General features: G+C 45.0%; 5 non-coding genes across 5 annotated transcripts; 2 read left to right on the top strand and 3 right to left on the bottom strand.

Moving 5' to 3' along the window:
- Positions 1–350: 350 nt before the first annotated feature.
- Positions 351–424, top strand: trnan-guu (transfer RNA asparagine (anticodon GUU)). The gene has a single exon. It is a non-coding gene; the product is annotated as a tRNA-Asn (tRNA).
- A 3,349-nt stretch (positions 425–3,773) lies between these two features.
- Positions 3,774–3,847, bottom strand: trnat-ugu (transfer RNA threonine (anticodon UGU)). The gene has a single exon. It is a non-coding gene; the product is annotated as a tRNA-Thr (tRNA).
- A 4,541-nt stretch (positions 3,848–8,388) lies between these two features.
- Positions 8,389–8,503, top strand: trnal-caa (transfer RNA leucine (anticodon CAA)). The gene is made up of 2 exons: positions 8,389–8,426; positions 8,458–8,503. It is a non-coding gene; the product is annotated as a tRNA-Leu (tRNA).
- A 5,421-nt stretch (positions 8,504–13,924) lies between these two features.
- trnas-cga (transfer RNA serine (anticodon CGA)) lies at positions 13,925–14,006 on the bottom strand. The gene has a single exon. It is a non-coding gene; the product is annotated as a tRNA-Ser (tRNA).
- A 2,874-nt stretch (positions 14,007–16,880) lies between these two features.
- Positions 16,881–16,954, bottom strand: trnat-agu (transfer RNA threonine (anticodon AGU)). The gene has a single exon. It is a non-coding gene; the product is annotated as a tRNA-Thr (tRNA).
- Between the last annotated feature and the right edge of the window lie 328 nt (positions 16,955–17,282).

Consider the following 17,282-nt stretch of genomic DNA (forward strand, 5'->3'; position numbering starts at 1 on the left):
CTCTCAAGTTTTCCTTTAACTGACAGCGAGCTGCTTTACAGCTCTGTTGGGAACACGAGAAAATGATTCTCTGAAATCAAATATTTGAGAAATCCTTAATTTAAGAAAACAGCAGAGAACCGACGAAGGCGATTCTTTGAAATAGCCATAATTCGTTCAGAACTCCCCACGCGGGAATTTAAATTATTAATTATACATAATTCTAATCCATCAATGAGAAAGCGTTATAAAGCTCCCGAAACCTCTAGCAATCAATTCGCAGGGAAAGCGCAGAATGGTAAATGGAATTAAGTTTCTGATCTGTGTTGAAGCACCGTTATATTTTCTGTCGATGCGCATTGACAACAGCTGTCTCTGTGGCGCAATCGGCCAGCGCGTTCGGCTGTTAACCGGAAGGTTGGTGGTTCGAGCCCACCCAGGAATGGTGATCCCAGGTTTTCTCCCCGACATTCAACGCTTCTGAGGGCGCTGAAACAGCAAATCACCATTTCCTCAGAGGTGAGAGCTTGAAATCGTGTTGACCTTAGTGACTGCTAAAACTTGACATGTATTTTGCATGAGATGTGGATGATATGCAAGTTATATTTGTAATGGAAATCATATGGATCATGTGAACTTTGAAGAATGAAAAAAAAACAAAGAAAAAAACATTGCTGGTTCCTTGCGCTGAAAGGGAACCAGGGATGCCGGATTGTTGTGTTGGTCAAAGACAGCATTTCAATGTGTCGATGACGTCTGAGATCTTGGAAACTTTAACTTGAACTCCCTACACAGATCATATTTCCATTTTACTTTTATTTCAGCTTCATTCCACATTTGATCAGCAGTAAATCATCATCCCAATTTTATGTTCGAATGTTTCAACATGAACAATACGCATTGTAATGGAAATTGGACAAGAATTGTGATTCCCGTCATTATTCTACTGATGATGCTCGATCATCATTTAATGGGTCCTCGGCGTTTCTACCAAATATTCTCCCACCGACTGCAATGCTGGAAAAAACAAAATGCGCCGCATAAACATGAGTCTTGCAGCGATAAAGTCACGGAGGCAGAGAGGGATATAACAGGAAAGCAGGCTTCTCCGTCCCCCTAGTCCGCAAGAAACGTTCACCACCAAAAAGGGCCAATCTTTCTTTATTCTTCCAATATTCCTATCAATTATCCCCAGATTCACATATCCTTTTCTTATCAATTATCCATAACCGACACACTGTGGACATATTACGGTGACCAAAGAAGCTGCCAACCTTCGTGTCCTTGGGACATGGGAGGAAACCAGTGAACATGTAGGAAACCCACACAGTGCGAGGCGGAACTGGACACCGCGCCCACACAGGACGAGGTGAGGACTGAACATGTATCTCATACGTCTGGGCTTGTTGGTGCAATCAACAACGCGTTGGACTTCTATTCTGCAATTTACTTCAAGCTGAACCACTTTACGTGTAATGAAACGGTGCTTTGCAACTGAATGGAGCAGTGATTAAAACCACGGCTTGAAAGGGTATTCCTTTTACAGTGGGCTTGGCAAGCATGTTCCCGACATTGCTCGCAATCCAGTAGTTGTCAGTTATTTTCTCACCGGTGCTGGAACATATTTACTGAGCGGCGCTCTCTGCAAGAGGAGAAACGCACGTTAGTCTCTTCTGCGCGGATTCAAATATGCTGCTGCGTCATCTGAAATTCGTGCCCTCCAATTGTTTGCAAAATCTTATTGAGGAATCCGGTGCTGCAGTATGATGGAAACTGTGGGACTGGTTTTGTCGCTTCTTCAGTGAAAGAATGAAAGGAAGCGAACACAAGTCTGCGTTTGACGAAATGCGATACTCTCTTTTGTAGCTTTAACTATAGGCACCAAAGGGGGCGACTGTGGGCTCTTTTGCTACGAGTACCGAGTCTTTGATTATTGCAAAGACGGGGGAGATAAATACTGGACAAAAGGGGACTGATACGACAACGAGATTGGCTGGAATGCAGAGTTAAGTGACTGAGCGTCTGGGTGCTCTTCGGTCTTTCCGATGTGCACGGATGTTTTTGTGTAGGTAAGTGATTTATATATTTGGTTGTCTTCAGTTACTCAACTTCTTCCATTCCATTAAGGTTGCAGTTATGACAAGCCCCTTGCATTCTGCTGATTGTAATTCAAACATTTTCTAAAGTAAAAATCGACAAATTTGCCTTCTATAATTCAGGAAATAACGTCAATTTTTATCCGGAACCTGTCCCCTCATAATATACAAGAGCCCAGTTTATGCTGTTCCCAATCCTCGCAGAAACTCCGTTTCGAAATGGTAATTTTTATTTCTTCTTTGAATTAATACCCAGACTGAAAGGGCTCGGGTCGAACCATGCATACGGAACAGTTTCAGGTGTGGTACATATTTTCCTGATTGCAGTAAAGTAAACGGCGAGTAATTGTCATTAAATCATAAAGACTTCACGAAAACCTCGGCCAATATCGGACGTTGCTGTTCATATGTGTTCACACACATTAGAACGGTTGTGAATATCCCAGAGGGGGTCCAGAAGAGATTTTCTGGTATCGCAGCCAATGTGAGCGATGTCAATTGCAATTTCAATCAACGGAAGCTCGGATTGCTTCATGAACAACATTGTGAGCACACTTTATGGAACACCTTGATGTTCATGCCCAGGTTCTCGCTGGACGGAAAAACACAGGTAAATAGGTTGGTGAGATCACTCTGTATATCCGCCGGAAATGTCTGAGTTGAACCCTTTTGACCCATGTCGACACTGAGAGTACTCAGGTAAATTAGTGTCACTGCACTGATGACTGGAAAACCTTGTGGTCTGCCACCTTGCCGTCTGACGTGAAAACCGTTGACCACTTCTGTCTCTCTCCGGTCTACTTTGAAGAGATATTAAATGGATTGGAAAACGGGAAGCCGCATAAAGCCTCAAACACTGTGTCTGGGACAAATAGTTTCAAATCCAACACGTGGGGCACAGAACTTTCAAGATTAACATGTTCAACCAATGACCGTTGTTATATAATGAACGAAAAACAACTCCACTGTGCGGTAGGGTGGCCAAGCGGTGTAAGGCGCTGGATTAAGGCTCAAGTCTCCACGAAGACGTGGGTTCGAATCCGACAACTGCCATTGGGTACAAACCCACTGCATCCAATATCACCTGTTGAAGTATTAAAAATGAAACTGGAAACGCTTTGCAGAACAAAATCTAAAAAAAATCACAAATCACCGTTACAATGATCCTGCATTGGTGTCAGTGTCAATGTTGTCACTGCAGGGCTGCAAAACAGTCCTGAGTTGCTGTGGGAGACTGTGGAGAGGTAGTGATCGTGGCCCATATTTATAAGAAACAGATGGGAGCAACAGTATTCAATATCAACCTGCATTCCACCTCATATCTTCAGCGCTGCTTCTACCGTGTCTTGAAATACACAGCCAACTGTTTGGAGTTCGAGTCGAAAAGTCCTGTTCAATACCGGGTGGGATTGCTTGTCAACAGGAGCTGATCAAGATCGCAACGCAGGACTTGGCCGCGTTTGCAAACGATTGTCACCCAAAACTAACACCACGCCGCATAAATGCGAGGAAGCGGAAAAAAAAGTCATCGGATACGTCATCTGCTTGAAACGCTCGCCCTGTTTCTTGCTCCGCAGACACCAACGGACCTGTTGCGTTTTGGGGGCTGTTTCTTTGTTCTGTTGCTTTTTGTTTTATGTTTGGAGGTGCTTTTCTGGAACCCATCTTCATCACACGGCAATTCACCGCATAAATGAAAGGCTCCGCTGGGGGTTGAACCCAGGATCTCCTGTTTACAAGACAGGCGCTTTGACCAGTTAAGCCACGGAACCCTCGCGCCGTCCCACATCTGTGTTAATGAGATGCTACTTGCATCAACTTATTTTGTTCAGCTGCTGGCGAGGGAATTGCTTCAGATTCTGCTCATTCCTTCAGATTCACTGCTCCTTCTACTTCCAAACATTTTATCACCGCATCCAGGAACGGATTCTCCGCAGTGGCAATGCCGCCTGATTTACTGAACGCTTCCTAGCTTCATTCGCAGCACCTCACACCCCCGACCGTCACCTCCACTCTTTATGTTTGATCCCATCACAGCTTCAAGAGAAATACTCAAAGGTCAAAGAAAATGGACAAACAATCAATAGCCGGTGGTTTCCAACTTCCTCAGGTGGTACGGAAATGGAAACCAATTGTTTTTGTCTATTTCACAAGGTGGGCAAAAAAGGTAACCGGATGCAACCGGCATGACATCGCTTCCAACGATGGTAGGGGCTGACGGTTTGAATGTGTTCAACTTCGGGTACACATTTCCATGGGACTGATGCAGGCAAACCCTCTGCAGTATGACTTCTGGTTCTCAACCAGATCTGGATATAATTCCGTCCGTTGCATCCCTTCTGTGTGAGAAGTGAAAGACGGAAATGTGCAGATACTTAATAATGATACAATTTACATTTCTCAGTGTTCATCGGATTTGTAACCGAATTTCATACTTATACACATTCTGCTTCAAATTTTGATCGTTTCTGCTTCACTTATTTCTGTATCAAAAGATTTTTAATTCGTGCCTGTTCCTGGTGCTGCACAACTTGAAATATACTTCTATTCACTCGTTCCTTGATCAACTCCGTCGGATGATACACAGCACTGGTGATATTTATGAGAGAAACCGCGTCTTGCTAGAGATGGTCCACGGAGAAGGCAACGTGATGTCTGCCTCAGGTGGTCCTCCCTACTCACAATTAATTACAACCCTGAAACAGCTCACTCCATACATCTCATGGAGCCAGCTTGAACGCATTGTGTCTGTCAGAGGGAAGGGGCATGGGAGGAAAAGTGAACTTTCCAACTTTCTAACCGGGATGAAAATGCTGTTGATTGTGTAACTACATTCAGCTCCATCGCGGAATCATTCTACATGTGTAAACTCTTGACAGCGGTTAATTCTCTCTGTGCTTGAGAGATGCGTCCCTCCTTCTCACTATCCCGCAGGACATCGGCTCCAGCAGGTTTCTTAGCTCTTTCTCTTGGCTGTTTTAACAGAGCGCGACCGTGTGGCCTACTGGATAAGGTGTCTGACTTCGGTGTTTGAGGCAAGGTCATCAGAAGATTGCAGGTCCGAATCCTGTCACGGTCATTTTACCAAAGTGGTTTCTCTTCTATTCTGTCGCTCACTCCCTCCACCACAACTATCTCATCTGATTCAAGCACACACGTTTTCAGAGCCTCGGCTTCGAGCAGTGTCCCTCATCGTGTTTTCGTCGGTTACTCCGTCTTTTCGTTTCACGTAACTTTTTTTTCATGTGTCTTGTCTGTGTTATATTTCTGCAAACCTTCTCATAAACATCGGGGTGGAGCTGCTCAAACTGTCGGGAGGAGCTGCTTCTGGGAAGGCGGAGTGTGCTGCACATTCAGCAGGTCAGATCGCAGAGGAAGAGACACCACAGTGAACTGCATAACCATCGGGGTAGGATTCTAAACACACGTTTTTCTTCCTTAAGGACCGGTCTCGGTGTCGTAGGCTCATGGATAAGTTCCGTGTAGCCAGGTCCGGTTACAACAATTCCGGAAGTAAGGCTACATTGAATGGCAGACGGCAACGGACGAATGGACATGGAGACGGCTTGGTTCAGTCCGAGGTGTGAAGCCAGGTGTTGGTCACCTGTTGCTGGCCCAGTCCCGCTGTGAACCTGTGAGAAGGATCAGTTCGGTGAGTTGATGTCAAACAGCGATAATCTAACAGAAATGGGGCTCGTTCTGTACAGTGCAGAACAGGACAGCACGATGGAGAGGACCTGCACCCCATCGTATCTTCTCACAGCAAGACGCCGTATTAAACTTAACCTATCTGCTTTCACGTGGTGCATTCCCTTCTATTCTCTGCCCATCCGTCGATCATGAAATTAATCACGTGCTTCTGAAATATAGCACAGGGGTGAAAATGAAGAATATTTTCCCCGAATCCACCCCCGGAAACGTCAATGCACCTTAATCTTTTCCTTGTCTGCAGTAATGAAATTAGTCCTCTCGCTAACTGTCGTCGTCAGGATGGCCGAGAGGTCTAAAGTGCTGCGTTAAGGTCGCAGACTCTACTGGAGGCATGGGGGCGAATCCCACTCTCGACCGTTAAGCATTTTAACTCTTGATTTTCCCTCCCTGCTTTCTCCCACTGGCCACCTACTTTGTGTTGCCCCATCCTAGCTTTGGCCATTGAACAAACGTCCTTCCACAGATCACATGTCTTCCCCAATTTACAAATTTTTCGTCCTATCGCCCTTCGCGATCTTCTTCTGTGCCTCTCGACTGTCAGGTACATCATGGTTCAGCCTACCCTAACTCTCTCGTCCCTTATTCACACCGTTGTTTCCCAAATATGCAGTCATCTGCTGATGGGAACGGTGAATGCAGTCACAGCCCAGAAGGAGGAATGTCGGGTTGGACATTTGGGGAGTGAGAATGCTTGGTAAGCTGTGAGGCAGGGAGGGACTGAAAACCAGTAAAATACAGACAGTGCAGGGGTGAAGTGGAAGAGTTCGACGGTGACGCGACAGAAGACTTTCAGGTTCAGGAAGAGGACGATGGAAGTAACTAAGCGGAATGAGAGATGGAGCTGAACCAGTTGGTCCTGGTCAAAAATCTTCTTCTAGGCTATTTATCTAAACCCTTCTACTGCTGCTCCAACAAATATTCATCCAACCCATTCCATATCATTCCAATGATCCAGCTTCCATCTCCTGCCCTGGGAAAGAATTCGTGAGCTTCACCACCCTGTGCGTGAAGAACATTTTAGATGCCTCAGTTTCAAGTGGCCTGCTCTTTATCTTAGAGTTCCGTCCCCTTGTTTGTAACTCTTTCACTGGTTAAAACATCCCAATACCTGCCCTGTCAGCCTCCATTAAAATCTTTTTTATGGTCTGAATAATGTCGACGCTCATTTCGCTAAACTACAAGAAATTGGTGACCGTCATAGTTCGACATGAAGAATTGAATGAACTAACATAGTACCATGATATTCAGATGGCAGTGACAATTCCAGTCCAGCTTACATTGTTGGTGAATATTTCCAATCAGTTCAGTTAACAGAACAGAGGCCCACTTTTGCAGGAATCTTGTGTGTGAACTGAGTTTTATGATATCAGACACAAGTCCGCTGTTTCTCAAAGAAAACTGTTTTGTTTTATTTCAGTTTGTTTACATTCCGTCTATTGGGATCGAACCGATGACTCACCCTCTTCACTGCTCTCTCTCTCTTGCTGTAAACAAAACATTTTTTAACCCACACTTCAGGCTCAACAACCGTAGCTCCGATACAGTGCAACAGTAAACGTAGGCAGAGCTGCGATGGCCGTGTGGTTAAGGCGTTGGACTTGAAATCCAATAGGGATTCCCCACGGAGGTTCGAAACCTGCTCTCGGCGCTCATAGTTTAAGACACATGGACCAGACGGGCAACAGCCGCTGATAATTTTAACCTACAGCCAGGACTCCCCGTGCCTCACACATTCCGGCTCTATCTATTGGCAGAACGGTGCATCCTTCGTGTTCAGGTGACCAGATACATGAGGGCAGGTTGGCCCATCATACGTCTGAGGCTTCCTTTGTAGAGGGGAGATGCACTATTTATATTCCGACAAAACAAGTCATCTTTATTTTTCCGGGTCGACTTCATTATTTTTTCGATTATTTATTCAATCGTCTCATTACCAAACTGAAGGAATTAAAACGGTTAAAGACACACTGGATACTTCGCCATCTGAGGACTTTGTCGTGCAGGTGGTGATGATTTCTGATACTTCACCTGTCCCTGCACTGCATCCAGTCATGCTTGCCTGCAGTTCTGACAGAGTCCACGCCAGAACATGAGCTGCCCTCTGATCCTTCTCCCTCTTCTTTGGACATTGTGACCCTTTCCTTCCACTCAAGACACTTTCCGATCTGTTTATGCACCTGCAGTTGTTGCAGATCACTGGCAGCAGGCGGCAGAAGCTAGCGGGATATGGCCGAGGGCTCGAGGGCGAACGAAGTCATTGACCGCACGGTCTCACTGCCCGGGGTTTGACGTGGCAGAGGATCTCATTCCTTCACCGACCCATATAATGAGCAATCTGGACCTGCCGGCAACTGCTGACCACCGAATAACGTTCCTATACGTGGCCTGAACTGGTAATGATTTCACATTTCTCATTCTCGTGGTATCTCACGTGAAATGTTTCGGTGAGTTGATGGCTGAATATGAGATATCACAGCATAATGTTTAGGCAGTACAGTTTGCGGTTTCAAACTATCCTGCCTAACCGTTTACCAACATATGTTTTTGGTCTGTTCTCAAACAAAACCGTTTGTGTCGGATGTGCAGAGGGTTATGTAGGGCTGTCAGGGTGGCCGAGTGGTCTAAGGCGCCAGACTCAAGGAATGAAAGTCCTTCCGTTGAAACGGGGGTGTTCTGGTCTCCAACTGGGGGCGTGGGTTCGAATCCTATACCTGACATCTGCTGATTTGTAATTTTGACTTTTGAAATTGCCGTCAATTCATTCCAGTTAACAGGACCGGAGATGTTTGAGTGGATAAAAAAGCTGAAAAATCACAGCGCGGTTCTCTCACAGCAGCTTGGGATGCAGCCGACTCAGAGTGCGGGCGGTTATCAGTGAAGGGACTTTGGAGAGGAGAGTCTGTGACATCTTCTCACCACTTGCCATTGGTTGGACAGAGTGACGTTGGTGCCATTTGCGCAGGTTGTCGGTGACAGTTTTGTTCACATTTTTGTTTAAATGAAGTGTGGTAACAGAGATTTCAAGACAGTTTAAGTCACGTTCTAAATGAAACATTTTTCGGGGAGCTCGGTCCCGTGGGTTTCACGATTTTCTGGATAAGAGAATTCGGAGACGTCACTTGCGGTTGACACGTCAACGGGAGCTGCCAACAGCTCGGCCACTCAATATGATCCTGGCTGCTTTGCCCCAGGCCCCAACCTCTGCTCTTTACCAGTTCCACAGAGTCTCGATTTCCTTGATCTTTCAGAAATATATCCATGTCCTCTGCAAGTAGTCCGGTGACAACCTACACAACTCTGCGTCGTGGAGAATTTCAGAGAGCGACCATGAAGAGTCCAGATCTTCAAACTAACCTCAGTCTTAAAGGATCATACTTGCAATTATTTTTCCTCAACAGTTCCTCTCCGACAAAAGGACACATCTCAACATCTCATCAGTCATGGTCCATTGGAACCTCACACTGTTCAGAATGGCCACCCCTCAGGATGTATTCTAAACAGTCCAGTTTTAACTTCATCAGCTGTTGTTTTCAGCACGCACATCCATCCCGAGAGTTAGGTTAGTCCATGCGTTCCCAGCCGCCACATTACTCCAGGGGCGGCCTCTCAAACTTATACAATTGTATTAAATGAATGTATCTGTTTCTGATCTCCAATCCCCTTGCAAAAACCGACAAACTGCCAGTTGGTTTCCGAAATACTTAATACACCTGCCTGCTAATCTTCTGTGGTTTCATGCAGGAGGGAACCTCAGTCTCTCGATGCTCTCCATAGACTCATCTGCCGGCCAGGACTGAAAAAACATGCCGGGACTTCAGAAACGCGTCGATTCCAGACAACAACTGGACTCTTACTGATTACCGGCAGTTGGTGATTTGGCTGAGTATGGATCTCTGCACTCAGTAAGAGAGAGAGAGAGAGAGAGAGAGAGAGAGAGAGAGAGAGAGAGAGAGAGAGAGAGAGAGAGAGAGAGAGAGAGAGAGAGAGAGAGAGAGAGAGAGAGAGAGAGAAATAAATTTTATGTTTTTTTTTAACCCCGATCTGTGAGTGAAAATATTATTCTTCTCCTTCGGCCCCGTTCTTTGATCTTACATTTACTCATTAACATCGACTTTGGGATATTTCGGTCCAATCCTATCCGAGTGGGTTTATAGTCCGGAGGAACAGAATGAGTTATCAATGGGAAAAGAATGAGAAAGTCTTTACCAGTTGGCACAAAGAATTTACCGGTCGAAGAAATCAAACTCACAATTCCTGTTCGAATGAAGGTTAAGGCTGGCAGAAATAGTGATCGATGTTTGATGCAGAGAATTGAGAAAGGTCAGGAAAATGAAGGAAGTCTGCGCAACTGGGATGAAGCCCTCAAGCAGCATGAGGAATGCGGGAGTAAACTTGAGAGGGAAATCAGGAGGGCGAAAATAGGACATGACAGGTTTATTGGGAAAGGTCAAGGAGAATCCTTAGTTATTGTCTGGATATTAAGGGTAACAAGGACGAGAATGTACATTTAAGGATCACTGAAGTTATCTTTGTGTGGAGTCACAAGGGAGATGGGAGAGGTCTTAAATGGAAATGTCATGGAGAAGATCATGGAAGCTAGGACGTTCAGAAAAGCGAATCGTGATGTCTTCAATCACATCCACATGACAAAAAAAAAGAAACACTGGGAGATTTAAAACATATAATGGCGGTTAATTTCCCGGGTCTGACCACGTGTAGCCTTTGACTTTGTGGAAAGGCAAAACAGAAATTTATCGGTCCCGGGAAGAGATTATTGGAACGTCGTTAACCAAGGTATATCTACCGGAAAACGGGAGGATGTCTGGTGTGGAACCTTTACTTCAGAAGCGCTGTAAGGATTAGCCAGGGACCTGCTGGCCGATGAAGCTATTTATGATGGAGAAGTTACTTGAAGGTATTGCGAGAGACAGGATCTACCTGCATTTGGTAATAGGGAGGGTCAGGACGGTTTTGTGCCGATCAAACTGCCTCACTAATTTGATGAAGTTTGAAGAGATGACCCCAAAGATCGATGAGGCGAGAACGGTGGACATTTGTAGGAATATTGACTTTCGAAAGGCCTTTGCAAAGGTCCCGCGTGGTACACTGGTCAGGAGGTTTGAATCACATGGGACACAGTTACAACAAGTCAATTGGATGCTAATTTGGCGTGATGGTAGGAGGAGGAGTCCGGTAGTGGAGTGTTGTATATTTTATTGGAAGGTTGTGACCAGTGGAGTTCCACATTTTGGGATGTTAAATGTCGCATTTTGGGATGTTACACCTGGGTAGGACTTCGGCAGTAAATGAGAACTCCCTGTGGAGTGTTGTAGAACGGAGAGATCTCAGAGGGTAAGTACACAGTTTCCGGAATTTGACGACGCAGGTAGACAGGTTGGTGGAAACGATGTTTGTCACGCTTGCTCTCATCAGTCAGAGTACTGAGTACAAAGTTGGGACGTCACGCGAGAGCTGTGCATAAAGTTGGTGAGCACGCACATGGGGAACTGCGTGTAAGTCTGGTCGACTCGCTGCAGGTAATACATCGTTAACCTGCAGAGGGTGCGGAAAATATTCACAAGGATGTTACCGTCACTGGACAGCTTCATTTATAAGTAGAAACTGGATAAACTGTGGCTTTTTCCCTTGGAGCTTCGGAGGCCGAGGAGTGACTTTATTGAGGTTTATAAAATAACGAGGGCCACACATAAGTTGGATTGTTACTGTCTCTTTTTCTTGGGTCGGATGGACTGTAAATGGAGGGCATACATTTCGGGTGAGAGGAAAGATTGAATGGGATCTGATGGACAAATTGTTCACACAGATGTTGGTGTGTGTGTGGAATGAGCTGCCAGAGGAATTGGAGAGGCCGGTGCAAGTACTATTTAAAAGATATTCAGACAGTTACGTGGATTGGAAATGTTTCGAGGAATATGGGCCCAACTCAGGCAAATGAGACGAGATCAGTTTTTTTTCTCATTCGTTAGCTGGGAAGTATTGAGCAGAAAGGCCGGTTACTGTGCTTTATCACTTCATGACTCTATTTGAGACATTGAATACGAGAAACAAGGAGACAATAAAGATCTGTTTCAGGCCCGCTTGAGCCCCCTCCCCAACTCTCTTTCAGTACATTGAATACTGCATTGGTGCTGCTCCCTAACATAGAGGTCAAACCTTTAATTCCGATCTCTGCCAATTTCCACCTTGTTCCACCTTCACATGGACCGTCTCTGACACTTCCCTTCTCTTCATCGCTCTCACTTTTACTTTTAACTGATACTGAGCTGCTTCACAGTTCTTTTGGGAATACGAGGAAACGATTCTCTGAATCAAATATGACCAACTCGTTAATTTGAGAAAATAACAGAGAACCCGTCACACGGGATATTGTATGGTTAATTCTGATTGATTCTGATCCATCAATTGGATAGCGTTGTTAAGGGATAGACATCTTGTGCAATCAATTAGCAGGGAAAGCGGAGAATAGGAAACAGAATTAAGTTTTTGATTTGTGTCGCTGCACCGTGAGATTGTCTGTCGATGAGCATTGTCATCAGCCGTTGCTGTGGCACAATGGACCAGCGCGTTCGGCTGTTAACTGAAAGGTTGGTGGTTCAAGTCCATCCAGAGACGATGAGCTAAGGTTTTCTCCCCGACATTTTACACTTCCGGAGACGCTAAAGCAGCAAATGACCATTACCTCAGAGGTAAGAGCTTGAATTGATGTTGACCTTGCTGAATGTGGAATCATTACATACATTTTGTATGAGATGTGGATTATTTAGAAGTTATATTTGTAATTGGAATTACAAGGATAATATGGAATGAAAAGAATGAAAATAACCTACAAATAATAGAAACAGTGCTGCTGCCTGACGCCAGGGAATGTCAGATTGCTCTGTTGATCAAAGACAGTATGTTTCCATGTGTCGATGACGTCTGAAAGTTCTGAAACTCCAATTTCCTTTCCCTCCAGCTATCATATCTCCTCTTTACATTTATTTTAGCACAATTCCACATTTGATCAGGAGTATATCTTCTAAACAATTTGTGTTCAAATATTTCAACATGAACAATAAGCATTGGAATGGAAATTGAACATGAATTGTGATTTCGGTCATTATTTCTTGATAATGCTCGTTTTTCATTTAATGCGTCCCCAGTGATTTTCCGAAATATTCTCCGACCGACTGTGATGCTGATAAAGCCGACTGTGCTGCATAAACGCGAGCCTTACAGCGATTAATTCACGGGGGCATGGAGGGATCTAGCAGGAGAACAAGTCTTTCGGCCACAGAGTCTGGAAGAAACGTTTACCACCAACATAAGTCAATCTTTCTTTATTCGTTCCATATTCCTATCAATGATACCCAGATGCCATCCATCACCAACACAATCAGGACACGTTACGGTGGCCAATGAGCTTCTAACCAAAGTGTCCTCGGATCACAGTAGGAAACCGGTGAACCTGCATGAAACCCACATAGTCAATGGCGGAACTGCGCACCACACCCTGACAGGATGTGAGAATCGAACCCGGGTCTAATGCATCTGGGCTCAGTGGCGCAACGAAGGACGCGTTGGACTTCTAACGTGTAATTAACTTGAAAGCAAACTACATCACGTGAGGAAACGGTGTTTTGCAATTGAATGGTGCGGTGATTTAAAGCATGGCTTCGAAGGTATTCCAACTACCCTGGACTTGGCAAGAATGTTCCGACTTCTTTGCTCGCAATCCAGTAGTTTTCAGTTATTTTCTCTCCCAGTGAACACAAGTTTGTTCCTCGTTTTACCCACATACCTTTAAACCTTAATTATGCAGAGCAGCAGCTGGTCCTCCCGGTCGAACGAGATGGCGCCCAGTCACATCCATGTTATCCTCCCAACCCGAACGTCTTTGGAAGGTGCAAGGAATCGGGAAGACCCGGAGGAAGCCCACGCATTCACGAGGAGAACGGACAAACTCCTTGCAGACAGCGGCGGGAATTGAACCCTGATCGTTTGCGCTGTAACCGCGCTGTGCTACTGTGCCACCTCAAACGCATCAGTGAAACAGTGGAAGGCAATCGATTCAATAGCAAAAGCAGATGATTTTCAGCCGATCTCAGCGGTGTGAAAATTCACTGTAACCTTAAACGCGCTACGAGCAGGGTTCGAACCTGCGCGGGGAAACCCTATTGGATTTCGAATCCAACGCCTTAACCACTCCGCCATCGCAGCTTCCTTCTGTTAGTTTCCTCTATTTTGATCCATCTTACGACAGCCACAGCCAAGTGAATTTAATTTGCTGCTTCCTGTGCGGTTCTTCCGCTTCCATCACTGCTCCATAGTCTGATATCTCCATCCATTCTCACGGAATATCAGTCGCCCTTCTCTGCTTCATGAGATTTTCTGCCCATTTCCGTCTTTCAGCTGATAAATGTTGCATCAGGCTGCCTGTTTCAGGGAACGATTTGAGAATGTGCATCTATTCAGAGATCTTAACTGGAGTTTCATTAGAAAAGGGAAAACACTGCAACTTATTCTGAGAACGTGGACCATCAGCAGTGACACGTTGTGGGTTCTGTTCTGAATCTTATTTTTATTCCTGCGGGAATTGAAAGAATTCCTGAATTCTGCTGTCAATGTGCAGGAGTTGTTAATGTGTTGATGGGCACTTACCCGATAATCCAGCGGGGCTGGAGAAGATTTAGTGCTCGGCGCCCTCTGCAAGAGGAGAAACGCACACTGGTCTCTTCTGAGAAGACTCAAAAATGCTGCTGCGTCATCGGAAATTCGTGCCGATCAATTGTTTGCAAAGTGTTATCGAGCAATCCGGTCCTGCAATAGGATGGCAACTGTGGGACTGGTTTGGTCGCTTCGTCAGTGAACGAATGAAGGGAACGGACGCGATTCTGCGTTTAACGAAATCCGATGTTTTTTTCCCAGTAACTTTATCTATATGCACCAAAGCGGGCATCTGTGGGCTCTGTCGTTCCAATAATGTATGACCAAGTAATTCAAAGGTTGTGGGTTCAAGTCACACCAGAGTCGGCATTTTGTCCGAATTCGTTGCAACGAAGTCAGAATTCGACTGGGCGATGAGGTAACCTGATGTTAGAAAATCTGGATATTCAGGTCATGGTTTGAAATAATTGACACTTACAACTGAACACGGAAAGCAGGTGGTTCTTTTCTCGTAGAGCGTACGAATCTGTGAAACTGTTGGGGAAAATGTTGAGGGTACTGAGTCTTTGATTATTTCAAAAACGGCGGAGATAAATACTTGAAAAAAGGGGCTGATACGTTCAGGGGGTTGTCTGGAATACAGAATTAAGCAGACAGTCTGATCATCCGTGACCTCATTAAATGATGGAGAGTCTGGGTGCACTTCGGTCTTTCCAATGAGTAAGGTTGTTTGTGTGTGGGTACAGGTTTCATATTTTTGGTTGTCTTCAGTTTACGCATCTCCTTTAATTCCGTTAATATTGCAATTTTGACAAGCCCCCTGAATTCTGATCATTGTAATTCAAACATGTTCTGAAGAAAAATTCGACAAATTTGTCTTCTATAGTTCAGGAAATAATGCCACGTTTTACCCGGAATCTGTCTCCTCACAGTATGTACATACACAGTTTATGTGGTATTTCATCCCCTCATAAACCATGTTTCGAAATGGTAATCTTTATTACTTCCTTAAGTGAACAACCCGGACTCAGAAGGCACAGTTTCTGGTGCGGTGCGTCTTCTGCTGATTGCAGAGAAGGCAACGGCAGGTAAACATTCTTTAGTCATAAAGACTTTATGAAAACTTCGGCCAATATTGCACGTCTGTGCATATATCTGATCGCACAGTTTGGAACGGTTGTGAATATTCCAGAAAGGGTCCAGAAGAGATTTTCTTGAATCGCTGCTAATGTGAGTGATATTATATGCAATGCGACACCGTGGAAGTTGGCATTGCGTCATTCAGGTGAGGAACTTTAAGAGGTCACTTTATGTACATCTTGGTGTCCATGCCCAAAGTTCACTGAACGTAACAGCAGAGGTAGATAGGGTCATGAGGTCTTTCTTTGCATCCGCTGAAATATATCGTTGTCATCCAAGAGACCCATGTGGTCATTGAGAATATTCATGAAAATTAGCCTCCGTGCACTGGGATCTGGAAAACTCCGTGGTCTGCCACCCGGCCGTCTGAATTGATAACCGTTTACTACTGCTCCCTCCGGCCAATTTTGAAGAGATATTGAATGGGTTGGGAAACGGGAAGGCGCATCAAGCCTCAAGAACTCTTTCTGTGACCAAGAATTTCAAAGCACTCACGAAGGGCACATAATTTTCAGGATTAACATGTTCAACCAATGAGCTTTGTTATCTAATGAACGAAAACAACTTCGTTGTGCATTAGTGAGGCCAAGCGGTCGAAGGTGCTGGAGTAAGGCTCCATTCTCCACCGAGGCATGGGTCGAATCCCACCAATGCCATTGGGTTCATACCCGCTGAATCAATATGACCTACTGCAGTTTTCAAATGAATCGAGAAATGCTTTGCTGAACAAAATCTAAAAAAGTCACAAATCACCGTGCCTGTGTCAATTATATCATTCCAGGTCTGAAGAGCAGTCCTTAGTTGTTGTGGGAGAGTTTGGACAGGTAGAGATTGTGGCCCATATTTAATCAAAGTAAATGGGTGTAAATCTATTCAATATCAATCCGCATTCCAGCTCATATATGCAGCGTTGCTTTTACCCTGTCTTGAAATACAGAGCAAACTGCTCGGCCGTCTGGTCCAAAAGACCGTTGTAACGCGGGATGGGATCGTTTGTCAACAGGAGCAGGGCAAGGGCACAAAGCAGGACACGGTCGCGTATGCAAATGATTGTCTCCCAAAACCAACAGCACACCGCAACAACGCAAGGAAACGGTTAAACAAAGGCATTGTTTGAACTACTCGTCCTGTTTCTTGCTCCGCAGACACCAACAGTCCTGTAAAGATTTGGAGGCTTTCTTTTATTTGTTCTGTTGCTTTTTGTTTTATGTTTGGAGGTACGTCAAAGGTGGTGCGGTGCTTGCATGGAGCACGCCTTCATCACATTGCACTCACCTCATAAAGGAAAGGCTCCGATGGGAGTTGAACCCAGCATCTCCTGTTTACTAGACAGGCGCTTTGACCAGTTAAGCCACAGAGCCCTCGCGCCGACTTACAGCTGTAATAATGAGATGCACCTTGCATTAACTTCTCTTGTTCGTCTGCTGGCGAGGGAATTGCTTCAGAATCTGCACGTTTTTATTTTCAGATTCCCTGCTCGGTCTACTTCCAAACATTGTATCACCGTATCCTTTAACGGATTCACCGCAGTGACAATTCCGCCTGATTTACTGAACGCTTCTTTCCCTCCTTTTGCACCACCTCTAACCCTTCACCTGCTACCTTCACTTTTTATGTTTTATCTGACCACAGATTCAGAATTCCTAACAGGTGACATAAAATAGACAAAGGGATCAATAGCCAGTGCAA

This window comes from Pristis pectinata, chromosome 34 (genome assembly GCF_009764475.1).
Source record: "Pristis pectinata isolate sPriPec2 chromosome 34, sPriPec2.1.pri, whole genome shotgun sequence".
In the NCBI taxonomy this organism is placed as follows: Eukaryota; Metazoa; Chordata; class Chondrichthyes; order Rhinopristiformes; family Pristidae; genus Pristis; species Pristis pectinata.